We start from the raw sequence: 17,161 nt of genomic DNA on the forward strand, positions 1-17,161 counted from the left end.
GGAGAAAAGAGAAGAAAATCCATATATACAAAAGAATGAAATCCAGAAAAAAAAGCTTAAGAAACAGTTTCACTTCATCATTTCTTATAAGGCCAGCAATGCATCAGGAAGGAGGTACAAAATAGACTATTATCTGATATACAAGCATGTGTTAAGAACAAGGTGTGAACATCATTTGCCTGATGCAGACTCATTCACGTTACACAGAATACAAAAGACATTTCACTGTATATGACAACCCACTGAAAAAAATATATTGTACAAATCCATACTTGATGACAAAAGTATTGTGTCAGTCTGAGGCTTGGAAAAAAAAATTCGTCAACACTTACTTCATTTAGTATCTTTTGAAAATCTTAGCCTCAATATATATAAAAACTATGTATGTTCATAGCTGTAGTTATAAATATACAAATGAACAAATTTCTTTGATACTATCCTACCCAGACCAGTAAGTCAAATCTAGTGAGTTAGCACTGTAATTCTGTAATATGTACCTCCGACCTCCAGGAAGTGTTATTCTGCACAAATAATTTTACAGCATTCAAACTGACTTTCTCACTCTGCCAAAGATAACCATTACTTTAAGCCATACTCCTAGAGCATATCTTTCAAAAGCCATTGTATACTACTTCATAAAAAAAGCATTGTGAATGTTTCATCAGGTATGTATATAAACTTATTAAAAATATGTCAGATATATTATTAAATATGACTAAAGCTAAATTAAAAATACAACATTTAAATTATTTCCTTGGTATTTTACTTTAATAGAAATAATTGGTCAGCTGCTAACATCAAATGTTTAATGTCAACATCTCAAGTAGAAAGATGAGGAACTAACAATTCTGTTAAAAGTAAAACTCTTGACAAATGTTTTTCTATGAAAGAGATTAGACTCCAGACGTTAGAATTACTGTCCATGTAACATAAATTACTACTACTATTTCTCATCATAAAAACCATTCCCCAGGCAGAGTCTAGGGATATTCATAAATACACTCCATAAATAGCCTATTCCATATGAACCTTTCTCTCATCAACTCCGATACTTACCTCTTCACCAAAACTCTCATTCATCATTAAGCGAACTATGGGCAAATTGAGATTATCTATCTCGTAAGACTAACAGATATGGCCAAATTACAGGAGAATTTTTTTGACATGTTTTTGCTGATTCCTGCTTCACTGTGGCCATACCATTTGTGTTGGAATTTTTTCCTCCTTCCCCCAAATGCAGTTAGCATAAATAAAAATTATGAACTAATACATAGTTTAAAGGAGCTAACACTCCGTGAACAATCTTCATTTTACCCTATCATTTCCTGACCTCTGAGTGCTCGCTTTCTGCAAATACAGCATTTTATCATTTGGTGTTAGGGTCCTAGGACCTCTTGCACAATTTCTGCCTGTCCTCAAGCGATGCAGTGAATCATTTTAATCACTGAAATGTATCCCAGGTTTACTTCAAAATATGCAAGAAATGATTAATATCCCTAGGATTATTCCCTCAAGCTACATTTAGTGTGGATATTTCAAAATAGTACACAGTGTTGTTTAAATAGCAGTTTGCAACATCAAAATGTTTTATAGTGATAACTAGGTCTCACACTTGAAAACAAGACTTCATGCAGAATCTTGTAGGCAGGCTAATATAAACCAACACTAACAACAACAACAACAAAAATCAGAATTATTTCTTTCATAGAAACAAGATCTCTGGAGAAGAAATTGTCCATTATACTAGCCACTATATGCCAGGGACATAACATCAATAAAGTACTCTCACAAACTTCTACTGGTGTCCAAAACTAAATATTCTGTATCTGAGATTTTACCACTATCATATAAATACCCAAATACTTTTGATAGTTCTGTATCAAAATCAATTTGAATTTTTGTCCAGTATTCCACTATTCTTGGGGTTCACTGCAACTAGATAGTGTGCAATGTAAGTGAACTTAATCCCTATTCTTTTGCCATAGGCCTTAGTGTAAATATAAACTCTAAAATAAAAACCAGACAATTAAACAGGGTGAAAAACAACTGTAAATCTCTAACAGGTAAGGGTATTAAATCCAGGTGCTTTGTGCCACAGTCTCGAATGATGCACTTTGTTATTATATATTCTTGAGTTCCACCTCTGTGACATGAATCAGAAAAGAGGAATTACTCTCCTATCAAGCAGCATTGAGAAAATAAATGCCTTAAGAGCTTCTCACATTCTGTGACATGGATTCTCACAAAACGTAACTACCTTTGACTAAAGGTGCTACCTAATTTGTTATTTCAATGTCCCTCCTCACACATTCTAAGGCCAGAAATGAAACAACAGAATTATTAATCTCTTCCTTAATCCTGGAAGGTCAGAGAGACCTGACAGTTGTAGGAACAATCTCTCTGCTCAAGCAAAAAAACTAATTCAATTCAATTGTTAGAAATAAGCATCCAAAATTCCATTACCAGAAGAATCATCCAAATATGTTTTAAAGATGATTACTACCAACGTTCATGCTACTAAGCATGTTATTTGTTCCATCCCCATATCCATAATTAAAATATCATGTACTATAGCGCAATATTTTTGAAAATATTATTAAACTTTAAACCTAGCATTTTCTTCTGTTGTATATGTCTAAATGAAATACAGTGAATATTGGTTACCATAGTAACCACAGAACTGAGGAAATTTAGTTTTGGCATAATTGCCGCATATGTTCATACAAATCACATCTCCTATTCTGAGCATTAGATATGTAGACACTTTTGAATTTCATTTTTTAAAAATAGAGTAATGAAGTAACAACAAAAAAATGATCAAATATTTACAGATCTTGCATTTTATCAAACCATTAAGTAGTGCTTATCTTTTTACTTACTTATAATTAAGCCAGTTCTGTTGTTGTCATTAGATTCAAAATACTATTTTATAATAATACATAAATAGTCAAACATTCAGAAATGGCTACAGAAATTTCAGAAAAACAAACAACAAAAAGAAACAGCATGTGACAAACTTATTTTATTTCTTTTCACTTGCAATGAGGTTCACATTGAATAAGGATGAATTTGCTTGTTTCTTTAGTTTCAAGAAATAGTAGGAAAGGAAAAAGCGCTCTAGGCATGCTGACACTTAGTCTTACAACAGCGTAATTGTCTCAACAGCATTAAAAAACATGCATTCAGCAGGAACAAATTAACTCAATTCAACCAGCCTGTGAATTAGCTACAAACTCCTCTTCACTTTCTTATCAGCTCCCAGAATGAATCATAAGCATCTAAAAAAAATAATAAATACATAAATAAATAAACACCACAACCCTGCCAATCAGATGAACAGCGGGACAGTTGGACTTCTATGTTTTTACTTCAACGCTAGAACTCTTCTGTTCTTTTCCCTTCCTAGCTTTGTTTGCTCAATAACTTTGTTCTGTATTAGTTGTTTCAGAGCTGCCTTATACTCACCAAGTTCATTGCCATCAATACCTTTCATTTCAATGTTCAGAAATACAAACATTGGAATTTCAGAGTTTGGCAATACAGAACAGATAAACAGACAAATAAATCTCAGTTAAAAATAAACACAGACATCACCTCTAGTCGAAAGCTTTAATTCTTGGAAACTTAAAGCATTTTCTTAATCTGTTAAATGCTGCACAAGAATCTATAGTTATCAGCACTGCAACAACGGGATGCAAAGAAAAACTCCAAGAATTTCTTTAGCACACGCTGTCATGCTTCTAGCTTGAATTACCAACAGTATCGTTTTTGGTCTACCTTGCCTCCTCAGACCTCCCTGGTATCTTAAAAGATCATTAAAAGATAAATGGGTCAAGGGACTGGTGGAACTGATCCAGTCAAATTTGGAAGGATATAATAGGTTCTCCAAAAAGAATATGAAGATAAGCCAGAAATAACAACAGATGAATCATTTTAGTATTTAGACATGGTTACTATTTAATGCCTAATGGGCTCTCTAATGTTGCAAAGAACAGAGAAAAGCCACTAAAAACATTTTACAGCCCAAAATAGCCAGCAGTTCCCATAACCATTAGACTCAATAACAAGGCCTGGTTTCCCCTATATTTTTGTGCAACATTCCTTCAGAGAAACCCAGTTCCTCCCAGAGACACAGAGCCTGACCAGCACAGCTTCCCTTGGTATTCCCTTCTGGGCGTGCGCACGTTCTAGGACTGTATGGGAGCTTTACAGACGTGCTTGCTAACCAAAAGCACAGTGGATTATTCAGCTGACTGCTACCCTACAGAACATGTAAAGGGCTATTTTATAACTTCTTTCTTACAGTCGAGGGAATAATTTGGGTCTTTCTTCCCCCTACTCAGCTGCCAATTTTCATGAAACTTGGAAGAACTTTGAGACTCCCACCTATCTGTCAAATCTGGATGAAATTGGACAGTATGTTCAAAAGCTTCTAGAGGACGGGCACTGACAGACCATATACAGTGACAGCATACACCTTGTTTCCTTAGATATACCAAAACCCACTCCTTAAGTGGAGGCTACCTAAAGTGACTGTATTCACTTATTTCATAATCTTTCCATCAAACTGTATTTTGTAAGGATCTTAAACATTGATATTTTAGAAGTAAGGTAGATATAGGACAAAGAAAAAGAGACACCATTTTGTTTATGTTAAAAAAAAATGACAGGAAGACAAAAAAATACAAAAAACAAGTGAAAGAACAAAGTACAAGGATGCTGGCATGCTGAAGTAAAGCGGGTAAGATAAGGCGTTCACAGGAATGAAGGTGTTTGCAAGGCAAAGCTGGAAAACATTACACAGTATGGAAAGGTAATCGTTAAAAAGATTCAAAGATGACACAGAATAAATGAGAAATCTGAAAGGAAAACAGACTGACAAAGACATGCTGCTAAAACTGGAATGGGATGATAAAAGCAAAACAGGACAGAGGATCTGTAAAGTGAAAAAAAGAATTGTGTATTTAATTAAGCAGTTACCAAGTTCCTCAGCAGAACAGAAGGGGTAAAACTAAGCAGAAACTTTATTTCCTCTCTAATAATGACAGGAGCATAGCAGAATGTGAAAACAGATGCCATTTGTAAAATAATGCCTGGACGAATTGAAAGATCCAAGGCAGTTTCAACTAAATCCAAACCATTTCTGACAAATGTTTGTCAAAACCATTTTAAAATCTTTTAGAGATAGTTTCTACCAAATGTGCAGGCAAACTTAAACCAAACTCAGCCATCTTTGCTGTTAGTCAGCTTTCCTAATGTATAATGTAATCTGTCATATCTCTATGAACATAGAAAATAACGGATTACCTTCACCTTGTAAACAATTTCTTTAACATTTGAGAACTGCTCTCTCTTCCTTTCTCTGCCTTAAACAGACCAAATTTTTCCAATCCCTCATGCCCCCAAGATTAGTATTGTTTTTCCACTATCTTCCCCCACATTCTCTGCAGCTGGTCCACATCTTCCCAGATGCATCCTAAAGAGGACATGGCCTTCCAGCTGATACCTCAGCAGTGCTAAGAAGAATGGAAGCATTACACAATGCTTTTGGTTTTGTATCCTGATACAACCCTTGGTTCTGTCACAACAGCATGATGCTGTTTTTCGTGTTTAGCACTGTAAGCTGTAGATCTTTCACTACCTTACCTAGTAATTTCTTCTCTTTATACACACTATTTCTACTTAGCATACTACTTTGTACATGTTCTTCTTTATTTACACCCTGTTCCCTGACTTCTCCAGATCATTTCAAACTGTAGATGATCCTGTCCTCTCCAGTGCTTGCAGCTCCTCCCAGCAAGGCACTGTGTCCAAATTGTGCAAGAATCATGTGGCAAGCTCTTGCTGTCCCTGTTACTCAGAGTGCCTCCTTTCTTCCTCAGGGACATGAGTTAGATATGCCTTGTGCCTAACATGACAATACCATACTGTTTCAAAAAAAAAAAAAAAAAAAGATTTAAAGCATTTTAACAAGCATTTTAAAATGGTGATCCATCTTTATTTGATTTCCCATTAAGTTGTATGCACTTTATTATTTCATGTTTCAGAGGAGCTCCCGGTTAAGTAGTAATTTTAGCCACCATGTATATTATATAAATAGTTTAGTCACAAAGATTAGAGAAACAAAATGAGTGGAAAATTTGGCAAGCTCATACAGTCTATTTAAAATTTAAAAAAAAAGGAACACAACACACTCCTAAATAATATGAAATTGCATCTGTGTGTTTTCTAGTTTGAAGAGAAGATCTTGCCAAACTCCAATTCAAGAGCTGAGTAACTATAAACACATTCTTTTGTTCAGTTGGTGCAAGACGCATTTTGAGGCACTGCTGAGATGTTAGCAGCTAATTAATTCTTGATGCTCTCTTGTTAAAAAAATGGAAAAGTAATAGAAAACCTTGTTAAAAAAGAAAATTAAGAGAGAGAGATTTTTAATTATATATTTTCAGACTGCCTTTCTGTAAGCATTCAACATTAAAGAGTAACCTATGCAATTCAATGCTGCCACATTTCTTGTACTTGTCCTGCAATACGCCATTAGAAGTCGACAACTCCAAGTCAAAGTTTTGTATGAAAAAAAAAAAAAGTAATGATAGTTCAGAAATCATCAATACCCCCAAGCTGACTGGAAGTGCTGCTTGCTCAATCTCATGCTTCCTCACTGTCTACCTTCCAAGAGTGAGATATCCTGAACCATAAAACTTTGTATTCAAGAAATGTGGCCATTAGCTTCAAGCAGTGCTTGTGCTCCATGATTCAGGAATTCAACTTAAACTTTCAGACAAAGCTAAAAACACCCAGTAAAATGAAGGAGGAAAAAAAAAGTTTAATGAGGCTTTATTACATATTTGAGCAACAAGAGTGCAGGAGAGCATTTTTTTTGGCTAGATTTATTCATTCTGTCTCTAAATTTCTTCACCACAGAATTGTTCTCAACTACATAAAAGTTAACATAATGTACACAGATCATGTAATGTAAATGTAAAATGTCATGCAAACACCCACTTTTTGATAGAGAGCTTCATTTCTTATCTATGTGCACAGAGTAGCATAATCCTTGTTTTTATTCTCCTTTATAGGAGTAATGAACTACGCCAGTACAAAGTCCTTTTTCAAGTACGTAGCTAGCACAGTAGTAGTAGAATTACTGTATGCATTATATATACCTCGCTAAAGTTCACAGCACAAGTTTTCTATATAGCCAAGTCCTTGGAGGTTAAATAGGAAGTCTGAGTGATCCAGATTTTATTGGTATTCATTATTGTTTCTTGCTTACACTGTGAAGAAAAAAGATACAGAAAACTAGAATTACTCTGCAAAATGTCTTATGTCCAACTTTGAGATACAGAATTCAAAAGCAGCTAAAAATCGTTTTTTTCCTACATACTGCCTAATCCCAATAGCTTCCTGCTGCGACTACTATAAAGATCAAAACAGTATGCAAAATCAGGAATCCCACAGAAAGCTGGAATGGATAAGCAGGCTCCTCTGTATTATGAGATTTTTATCACTTTACAAATAATGAACATTTTAACCATTCCATCATCAAGTGTAGAGCTTCAGTAGGAATCTTGTAAATATTAGGAAAAATAATTTCATTGTCATTTAGATTGATTTCACTATAATTTCTATGGGTTCTGAAGACATGATACAAAATATCTGGGGGCAGCTATTGCACTATTAACTTTGGATATCAGTGTGGATAACAATCTTCCAAATGGTAATTTCATCCAAAACTGCAGCAAGTACTAAAAGAGGAATAGAAAAGTTCTCCATTTCATGTCCGAATTGAAATAAACATTCTCGCATCACCCCTCAATAGCGGAAACTTTCCCTAATTCTGTCTTCCATCTTGACAGTTTCTGACATACCTGTCCTTCATGTAAGTTATCAAACCTGAGACAGTTGTCTAGAGCAGAGCTACTGCTACCATGCCCTCTTTTTATTGAACTCCATCCAAAAGCTCCTTACAAAACAGCTAGGTAAAATGCAGACCATCACATCTACATCATAAAAATAGATCTTAGAGTCAGATACTTTAGCAGAATAAAACTCCAATGTCTATTATCTCACATAGGCAATATGCACTGAAAAGATGAGAACATTTAAAAAAATTTTAAAAATAAATTAAAGCCCCTCAGTAGGGAAGAAAGCTTAAGAAACACGTATCAGTTTTGTAATCAATTGATTTTTTTTATTTAATACTGGTACTATCTCACTAACAAGATAGGTTGCAACTCCATGAGGAGCAATCTTAAAGAACTGCAGACCAAACACCTCCAAACCTTAGTAGATCTCTAAATTCCTGGAAGTGTATTCAAAAAGCATTTCATTGTGTTAACAAATGTATTCAATTTTCCAAGAACAACAATATAAAAGAACAAGATTAGACCCATAACTGAAACAAATAGATACTGGCTTTTCATTTGGGATCATGACCAGCTCCTCAGCTTCCAAAATACATCTCAATATGACCAATATGGAATAACTTACAAGAAACAATTGCTGCTTGGGGTATATTCTGCTGAAGCACAACAGCCAAGACTACAGTGCTTTATAATATTTCTGATATATATTTCCTCAATATATTCACCTAGGCTCCCACAGCTGGAGTGTGACCAAAATTTCACAACCTTGTGAGCTAAGGCAAGTCCACTAAACCTTTCACAAACTCCCCCAATCCTCATCAGTTATTTTCCCAAAGAAATAGCAAGACCAACAGAAATTAGAGACCAGTTAGCATCATTGTAGCAACAGCCACCCCTACTTTCCATAAGTTTTTCAAAATATTGTTTTCAAAATCTACCCCAATTATTTTTTTTTTTTTGAAGCCTACTCCAGTGTTACTATGGAGTGAAATGGAATGAGACTCCATTCTCTGTGCCGCCCTTGTGAGGCCCCACTTGGGGTGCTGTGTCCAGGTCTGGGGCCCCCAGCACAAGAAAGATGTGGGGCTGTTAGAGTGGGTACAGAGGGACGTGAAGTTGATCAGAGGGCTGAAGCACCTCTACTACAAAGAAAGGCTGAGAGAGTTGGGTCTGTTCAGCCTGGAGAAGGCTCCGGGGAGACCTCATTGTGGCCTTTCAATACTTAAAGGGGACTTATAAAAAGGATGGAGAGGGACTCTTTACTTGGGTAGATAGTGATAGGACAAGAGGGAATGGTCTTAAACTAAAAGAGGGTAGGTTTAGATTAGACATTGGGAAGAAATTCTTCACTCAGAGGGTGGTGAGGCACTGACACAGGCTGCCCAGAGAAGCTGTGGATACCCCATCCCTGGAGGTGTTCAAGGCCAGGCTGGATGGGGCTTTGGGCAACCTGGTCTGGTGGGAGGTGTCCCTGCCCATGGCAGGGGGTTGGAATTAGGGAGCCACCCCAGCTCCCCCAGCGCGGCCGGGGCCCGCCGTCTGAGCGGCCGCCAAGCCGGGCTCTCCGCCAGGCGCCAGCCCCGGGCCCGCAGCCCGCTACTCACGGCTCCGGGCGGGCGGGAAGCGGCCGCCCGCCGCCGCCCTGGCCGCGGCGTCCGTTAGGCCGTTCCTCGGTAACGGAGCGGCGGGGGAGAGCCGCCCCGGGCCTCGGTTCCAGGCCGGCCTAGCGGGACCCCCCGCCGGGGTGGCCCCCGGCCCGCTCCCGCCCAGCCTCGTGAGCGTTTACACGGGGTGACGGCGCTCCTCCGTCCAAAAATCCTCGGGAACCGCTGTCTGGGAGAACAGAGACAATCCTTGCCCGTGTAATTCAACCCTATGTAAATTATCCGTTTGCCAGCCTGGTCCAGAGCAGTCCCCACTGCTGCTGTCTCTCAGTTGCTGTCATTAAAATCGACCCCTGCAAATTGTTGCACAGCGGTATAATGATGTGAGAAACTATTTCACTCAAATTTGACTAGAGAGTAGGGCTCCTATAAGACTTAATTAAATCTGGGTTTCCCTCATGAGAAGTATATTCTCAGCCTTCTGTACCTCTCCCTTATTATAAAGTAGGAGCTCAAAATTAAGTTGGGGGAATAGGAAAAGAGTGCCTTGGAACTGATACAGGCTTATATTTACTCCTAAAATAACCTTTGCCTTCTATTTTAACACCTTGTACTGCATCAGGAAAAAAAAAAAAGTTGGAAAAATTGAGGACACAACCAAAAAATCCGTTTCCCTGTGTGCCCTTCTCATCACTTCCTTGTCCTTTCTATGTGTTTTAGCATGTTCAACACCTATGTTTTCAAAGAGAAAAAGAAAGCGGTGAAGTGTTTGCCTTACCTCACCTTACTTCCTCAGTATAACCTTAGAGAAGGGAAGATGTAAGTGCTTTTTACCTTAGTAAAAGTGGACCAGGTGAAAAACAATGTTCCCCAGCCATGAAGAAGGCTAATGGCATCCTGGGCTGCATTAGGAGGAGTGTTGCCAGCAGGTCAAGAGAGGTGATCCTTCCCCCAAGCTCAGTGCTGGTGAGGCCACACCTGCCGTGCTGGGTCAAGTTCTGGGCCCCCCTGTACAAGAAAGACCTGGACATACTGGGGAGGGTCCAGCAAAGGGCCACAGAGATGGTGAATGAACACCTCTCCTATGAGGAGAGGCTGGGAGAGCTGGGACTGCTCAGCCTGGAGAAGAGGAGGCTCAGGGGGAGCCCTTCAATGTCTGTAAATACCTGAAGGGAGGAGCAAAGAGGATGAAGCCAGGCACTGTTCACTGGTGCCCAGTGCCAGGACAAGAGGCCATGGGCACAAACAGGCACACAGGAGGCTCCCTCTGAGCACCAGGCAGCACTTCTTTATATGTGGATAACGGAGCACTGGAACAGATTGCCCAGAGAGGCTGTGGATCTCCCTCCTTGGAGATCTTCCAAAGCCACCTGGACATGGGCCTGGGCATCCTGCTGTGAGTGGCCCTGCTTGGTGACCTCCAAGCATCCCTTCCAGCCTCAGCCATTCTGTGATTCTCTGATTCATGCAATGAGATGGATTAATAGCATTGGCACACTGGAATTCAAAACTACTCTTATCTCTCTAATTGTATTGCATTGAGATAGATACCTCAAAATAATTACCCTTTTTACAAAGAATGAAAAAATACTCTTCACTACTCAAGAAAACTATGGGACAGCAATTATCAGGAGAAGAAATACTATGTTGCTAGATTATTTGTAGGTTTTGAAATCATAATTGTAACCTTGAGATGATTATTTTTTACCAAGACTGAAGAGTGGAGATACATAAAGGCGACAGATAGTGCATTTTTACTTTTTCAGGCAAAATCCAGGACTTCAGACCCCAGGCTGTTGCACGTTTCTCATATTGTGATTTATCACTACTCATTTGGCAGCACACAATTTCTGCCTTCTTCTAGGCTTTTGCAAGGAAAAAGGAAACAACTCTGGAAGCAATGACAGGAGTTTCACAAATGCACAAGTTTCACTGTTACTGTGTTTGATCTTGCGGAGTAGTTACTGATCTTTGTAGCTATTGTGAGACAAAGAACATGTCTAACATTTTGATTCCTATTGTAAAACTTCTGTGGTCATCCTTAGTTGTAGAATTTCTTGAAAAAAATTAAGAAAAAAAAATCATTTAGATAGCTGCCAGCTATCTAATACATTTAGAAAATGTAGACGGTGTTAGTAAAAACTAGATTTACCCGGAAGTTGAGTGTCTTTGTAGTTAGGTCCATAATTTATTCATACTTGGGAATAAAGCTTCAACAGTGTATTAATATATTTATTAATTTCACAGATTTTTTTTTCTTTTAGAATAGCAAGATTATTCTTACGGCTGTATGCTTTGAAAGGTAGGATCAATGTTCAAAAGAAGCAGGACTAAGCACATAATGTTTACTCACATATAGGTATCTCAAGGAACATTTTAAAGTTTTGCAATTATGGAATTATAGGTGTATATAACATGGAAAAACAAAACAAAACAAACAAAAAAAAAAACACATATAGATCACTAACTACTTATTCGTGTGATAACCAACAAGTATCTCCTGTGAACACTGAACATCTCCTGTGACTTGCCGAGGCGATCGGCTCCGGGGCAGGCGCGTTGTGCAGCGGAGCGGGGGATCGGGACAGGCAGGGCTTTTTTTCCGACATCGAGGCCGCTCGAGGGAGCCGCCAGGACCCGGCAGCCCTCGCGAGGGAGGTTGACGAGGCGTAGGCGGAGCCAGCAGCGCCCCTTCCCCGGCCGTTCAAAAGCAGCCCCTAGGGAGCGCGGCGAACAGTGCGTGGCGCGGCAGAAGGGCGGGGCGCGGCAGTTCGCGCGGCAGTTCGCGCAGGGAGGGCGGAGAGGGCAGAACGTTACCCCCGCCCGTAAGAGCAACACCTTTAACGGCTGTCGACCGCTAGCTAGGCTGCAATGGTCTACACCAGGCAGAGCGCTCTCTCTAGAAAGTCTGTAACCACCCGGGCTGACCGCCTGCTCAACAATGCGGCAGTTCAGGTCTCTGGGTGCAGGGAGTGTCTGAGCCTGTTGCTGCCATCTGAGGGAGGCAGAGGCACCGTGTGTGTGAGGTGCGAGCAGGTGGATGACCTGGTCCGCCTGGTGGCAGAACTCAAAGAGGAGGTGGATAGGTTGAGGGCTATCAGGGAGTGTGAGCGGGAGATAGACTGGTGGAGCAACTCCCTGCAGGGCCTGAAGGAGAGGTACCGGGGTGAGACACTCCAAATGGGGGTGGACCCCCTGCCCTGTCGCTGTCGGGCAGAGGGAGGGGACCTAGGAGTTGAGGAGGAATGGAGACAGGTCCCTGCTCGACCTCACAGGCAGCGCACCCCCCACCGGCCCCACCTTCCCAGGTGCCCTTACATAACAGATTTGAGGCACTGGAGCTTGAGAGACCGGTGGGTGAGGACAAGGTAGAAAGTCTGCCCAGGAGGATGCCTAGAGCGAGGAAGCCGACTCCGCGCCTCAAGACTGCCTCCACCAAGAAAGACAGAAGGGTGGTCATTGTAGGCGACTCCCTTCTCAGGGGAACAGAGGGCATTATTTGTCGACCTGCCCCTACCCGTAGGGAAGTCTGCTGCCTCCCTGGGGCCAGGGTCAGGGATGTTGCCAAAAAGCTTCCCAACCTGGTTCACCCCTCTGACTACTACCCTCTTTTGATAGTCCAGGCTGGCAGTGATGATATTGAAGAGAGAAGCCTGAAGGCTATCAAACGGGACTTTAGGGGACTGGGACGTTTAGTGGATGGAGCGGGAGTACAGGTGGTGTTTTCATCTATCCCTGCAGTGGCAGGGAGGGGTACCGAGAGGACACGGAAAGCCCACCTAATTAACACGTGGCTCAGAGGCTGGTGCCAACACAGAAATTTTGGGTTTTTTGACTATGGGGAGCTTTACTTGGCACCCGGCCTGGTGACCGCAGACGGGTCCCTATCTCTAAGGGGAAAACGGATCCTAGCCCAGGAGCTGGCAGGGCTCGTTGAGAGGGCTTTAAACTAGGAAAGAAGGGGGATGGGGCTGAAATTAGGCTTGTTGGAGCTGTACCAGGGGGAACAATGGCAAAGCCGGGGAAGAAGGCAATGGCCCAACTGAAGTGCATCTACACTAATGCACGCAGCATGGGTAACAAACAGGAGGAGCTGGAAGCCATCGTGCAGCAGGCAGGCTATGACTTGGTTGCCATCACGGAAACGTGGTGGGACCACTCATGACTGGAGTGCTCCAATGTCTGGCTATAGGCTCTTCAGAAGGGACAGGCAGCACAGAAGGGGTGGTGGTGTGGCTCTCTATATTAGAGAGTGTTTTGATGTTGAGGAACTTGAGGCTGGGAATGATAAGGTTGAGTCTCTATGGGTTAGGATCAGAGGGAAGGCCAACAAGGCAAGCATCCTGGTGGGGGTCTGTTATAGAACCAGGATGAGGAGACAGATGAGGAGTTCTACAGGCAGCTGGCAGAAGCCGTGAAATCGTCAGCGCTTGTTCTCGTGGGGGACTTCAACTTCCCAGACATATCCTGGAAGCACAACACAGCCCAGAGAAAGCAGTCTAAGAGGTTTCTGGAGAGCGTGGAAGATAGCTTCCTGACGCAGCTGGAGGTGCCCCGCTAGACCTTCTGTTCACAAACAGTGACGGACTGGTGGGAGATGTGGTGGTTGAGGGCTGTCTTGGGCAGAGTGACCATGAAATGGTTCAGTTCTCTATTCTTGGCGAAGTCAGGAAGGGGACCAGTAAAACTGCTGTCTTGGACTTCCGGAGGGCTGACTTTGAGCTATAGGCCTGTTAGTCTGACGTCAGTGCCAGGGAAGCTCAAGGAGCAGATTATCTTGGGTGTCATCACGCGGCACTTGAAGGGCAACCAGGCGATCAGGCCCAGTCAGCATGGGTTTATGAAAGGTAGGTCCTGCTTGATGAACCTGATCTCCTTCTATGACCAAGTGACGCGCTTGGTGGATGAGGGGAAGGCTGTGGATGTGATCTACCTTGACTTCAGTAAGGCTTTTGGCACCGTTTCCCGCAACATTCTTCTCAAGAAACTGGCTGCTCGTGGCTTGGACTGGCGTACGCTTCATTGGGTTAAAAACTGGCTGGATGGCCGGGCCCAAAGAGTTGTGGTGAATGGAGCCAAATCCAGTTGGAGGCCGGTTACTAGTGGAGTCCCCCAGGTCTCAGTGCTGGGGCCGGTCCTCTTTAATATCTTTATCGATAATCTGGATGAGGGGATCGAGTGCACCCTCAGTAAGTTTGCAGATGACACCAAGTTAGGTGCGTGTGTCGATCTGCTCGAGGGAAGGAAGGCTCTGCAGGAGGATCTGGATAGGCTGGACCGATGGGCTGAGGCCAACTGTATGAAGTTCAACAAGGCCAAGTGCCGGGTCCTGCACCTGGGGCGCAACAACCCCAAGCAGCGCTACAGGCTGGGAGATGAGTGGTTGGAAAGCTGCCTGGCAGAGAAGGACCTGGGAATACTGGTTGATAGTTGGCTGAATATGAGCCAGCAGTGTGCTCAGGTGGCCAAGAAGGCCAACAGCATCCTGGCTTGTATAAGAAGCAGTGTGGCCAGCAGGTCTAGGGAGGTGATTGTCCCCCTGTACTCGGCTCTGATGAGGCCGCACCTCGAGTACTGTGTTCAGTTTTGGGCCCCTCGCTACAAGAAGGACATGGAGGTGCTCGAGAGAGTCCAGAGAAGGGCGACAAAGCTGGTGAGGGGTCTGGAGAACAAGTCTTACGAGGAGCGGCTGAGGGAGCTGGGGTTGTTTAGCCTGGAGAAGAGGAGGCTCAGGGGAGACCTCATCGCTCTCTATAGGTACCTTAAAGGAGGCTGTAGAAAGGTGGGGATTGGTCTATTCTCCCACGTGCCTGGTGACAGGACGAGAGGGAATGGGCTAAAGTTGCACCAGGGGAGGTTTAGGTTGGATATTAGGAAGAACTTCTTTACCGAAAGGGTTGTTAGGCATTGGAATGGACTGCCCAGGGAAGTGGTTGAGTCACCATCCATGGAGGTCTTTAAAAGACGTTTAGATGTAGCCCTTAGTGATATGGTTTAGTGAAGGACTTGTTAGTGTTAGGACAGAGGTTGGACTAGATGATCTTGGAGGTCTCTTCCAACCTAGACGATTCTGTGATTCTGTGAACATCTCTTTGCACCTCTCTTGTAATCTTTCACCCTTATAAAAGATTGGTTATGGTCTTAACAGAAAAATCCTGAACATGTACTACCCATCACTGTTTTGAGAATTTTTCACATATTTATTTTATAGTCCACAGAATGTAAAATGAATAAATGAATATTGGAAAAAGGCACCTTACTCTAAAATAAGGATTATTTCACTCTTATGTAGGCTTGTTCCACTGTCCACAACTGTTATGTTTTTCTTTGTTATTGTTAGTAAAACATATGCCAGATCAGTTTGCAAAGGAAAGGAGATGGTCTGCATGGTGTGTGTTACAGAAATAGGAAAACTTGAAAATGTGGGACCAATTCTGCCATTTGTTCCAGGCTGCATACACTGCAGCAAGGCATACTGAACCTTGTTAGAAGCCTTGGTTTTAGTACTGAATGCTGAGTTGCAATACTGAAATTCAGAGTCTACTTCTTTAATCATCTTTTCTGCAATGTAATTGAGAATTTTTTACATGTATGAAAATAAAAAATACAAAAGCAAACACAGAATTATGTATCTTCTGCACCAATGAAGAAGATGAAAGAACAAATATTGGAGAGAGATTAGGCCATGTCAGAAGAGGCACCTAGCCAGCATCTGCAACAGTATTTATGCACCTAACTGGTAGCTAAGAACTTAATGCTTTCCTCCAGAATGGGGTGCCTAAAATCACCCAATCTCAAAACCTCAGGACCTGAGTTTGCCCCGAACAAAGTACCTACTTCTGAGCTATCTTTCTGTGCTACATCTGAAGGAATGGAAAGGAGTTGCCCAGTCTGATTTGTGTGACTGGCTGAAACTGCTTTGAACCAAAATGTTGGTAACATAAAACCTTTCATTTCCTTCTTTTTTTCTTTTTCCTTCTTTTTCATACTTAATCACTAATAAATTTTATTAGCTGTCCAAGTTTTGTCCTTAATTACATATATGGAAAATTTAACTGTCTGTAACTTAACACTAATTTTGGCAATGTGCAAGCAGCAAGACAGTTCGACTCACCTTGCCATGCTAATAGGGATACATAAAGCTGAACCTCCCTCCCAATTACTCATTATATGCGTTACAAATGTTTTAGCGGATATGAGAAGAGAATATACTTGTTTAGCAGTGGGCTGTTTTCATTAACTACATTTTCAGAACAAAAACACACCCTAAGGTTGCCTTTTAAAGTGGTTTTACATTTTCAGCATTTATGCAAAATTTTATTAATACAGTATTGTCTTAAGTGGGAAAACAGAATGTGTCCCAGATTCATTTCTTATTGTCTGTTTTCAACAAATCAAGCAGTGCAAAATTAATTGTATTTAGCATTATCAGTTGGCCATTCCACAACTTTGAAGAACTCCTAGTGTTTTGGAGGGATGTTTAAGCTCTTCTTATAATACTCTAATAGCTCATCATGTAATAAGTAGGGTGGGAGAAAACAAAGTGTACTGCAGGATATACTACTGCTGCCCTATCCCTTGTTGTGGCAATTGCATTGCAACAAGCTGTATCATTGAAATGAGCTCTCAGCAGCAGCAGTGCTTTATATAAAATTGTGGAAGGACACAAAAGAGATTTTTATGCTGAAT

At 41.5% G+C, this 17,161-nt stretch overlaps 1 protein-coding gene and 1 long non-coding RNA gene across 2 annotated transcripts in view; one reads left to right on the forward strand and one right to left on the reverse strand.

The window, feature by feature from the left end:
* Positions 1-9,545, reverse strand: part of CCDC178 (coiled-coil domain containing 178) — a 180,581-nt gene extending 171,036 nt beyond the window's left edge. Inside the window, 2 exon segments of the mRNA XM_040550306.1 lie at positions 7,167-7,277; positions 9,473-9,545. The gene's annotated coding sequence lies outside the window, so the exon portion shown is untranslated.
* On the forward strand, positions 9,479-16,081 carry LOC121066614. The gene is made up of 3 exons (XR_005817868.1): positions 9,479-9,855; positions 11,720-11,774; positions 15,813-16,081. It is a non-coding gene; the product is annotated as an uncharacterized LOC121066614 (long non-coding RNA).
* Positions 16,082-17,161: the final 1,080 nt, after the last annotated feature.

The sequence above is a fragment of the Cygnus olor genome, chromosome 2 (genome assembly GCF_009769625.2).
Source record: "Cygnus olor isolate bCygOlo1 chromosome 2, bCygOlo1.pri.v2, whole genome shotgun sequence".
In the NCBI taxonomy this organism is placed as follows: Eukaryota; Metazoa; Chordata; class Aves; order Anseriformes; family Anatidae; genus Cygnus; species Cygnus olor.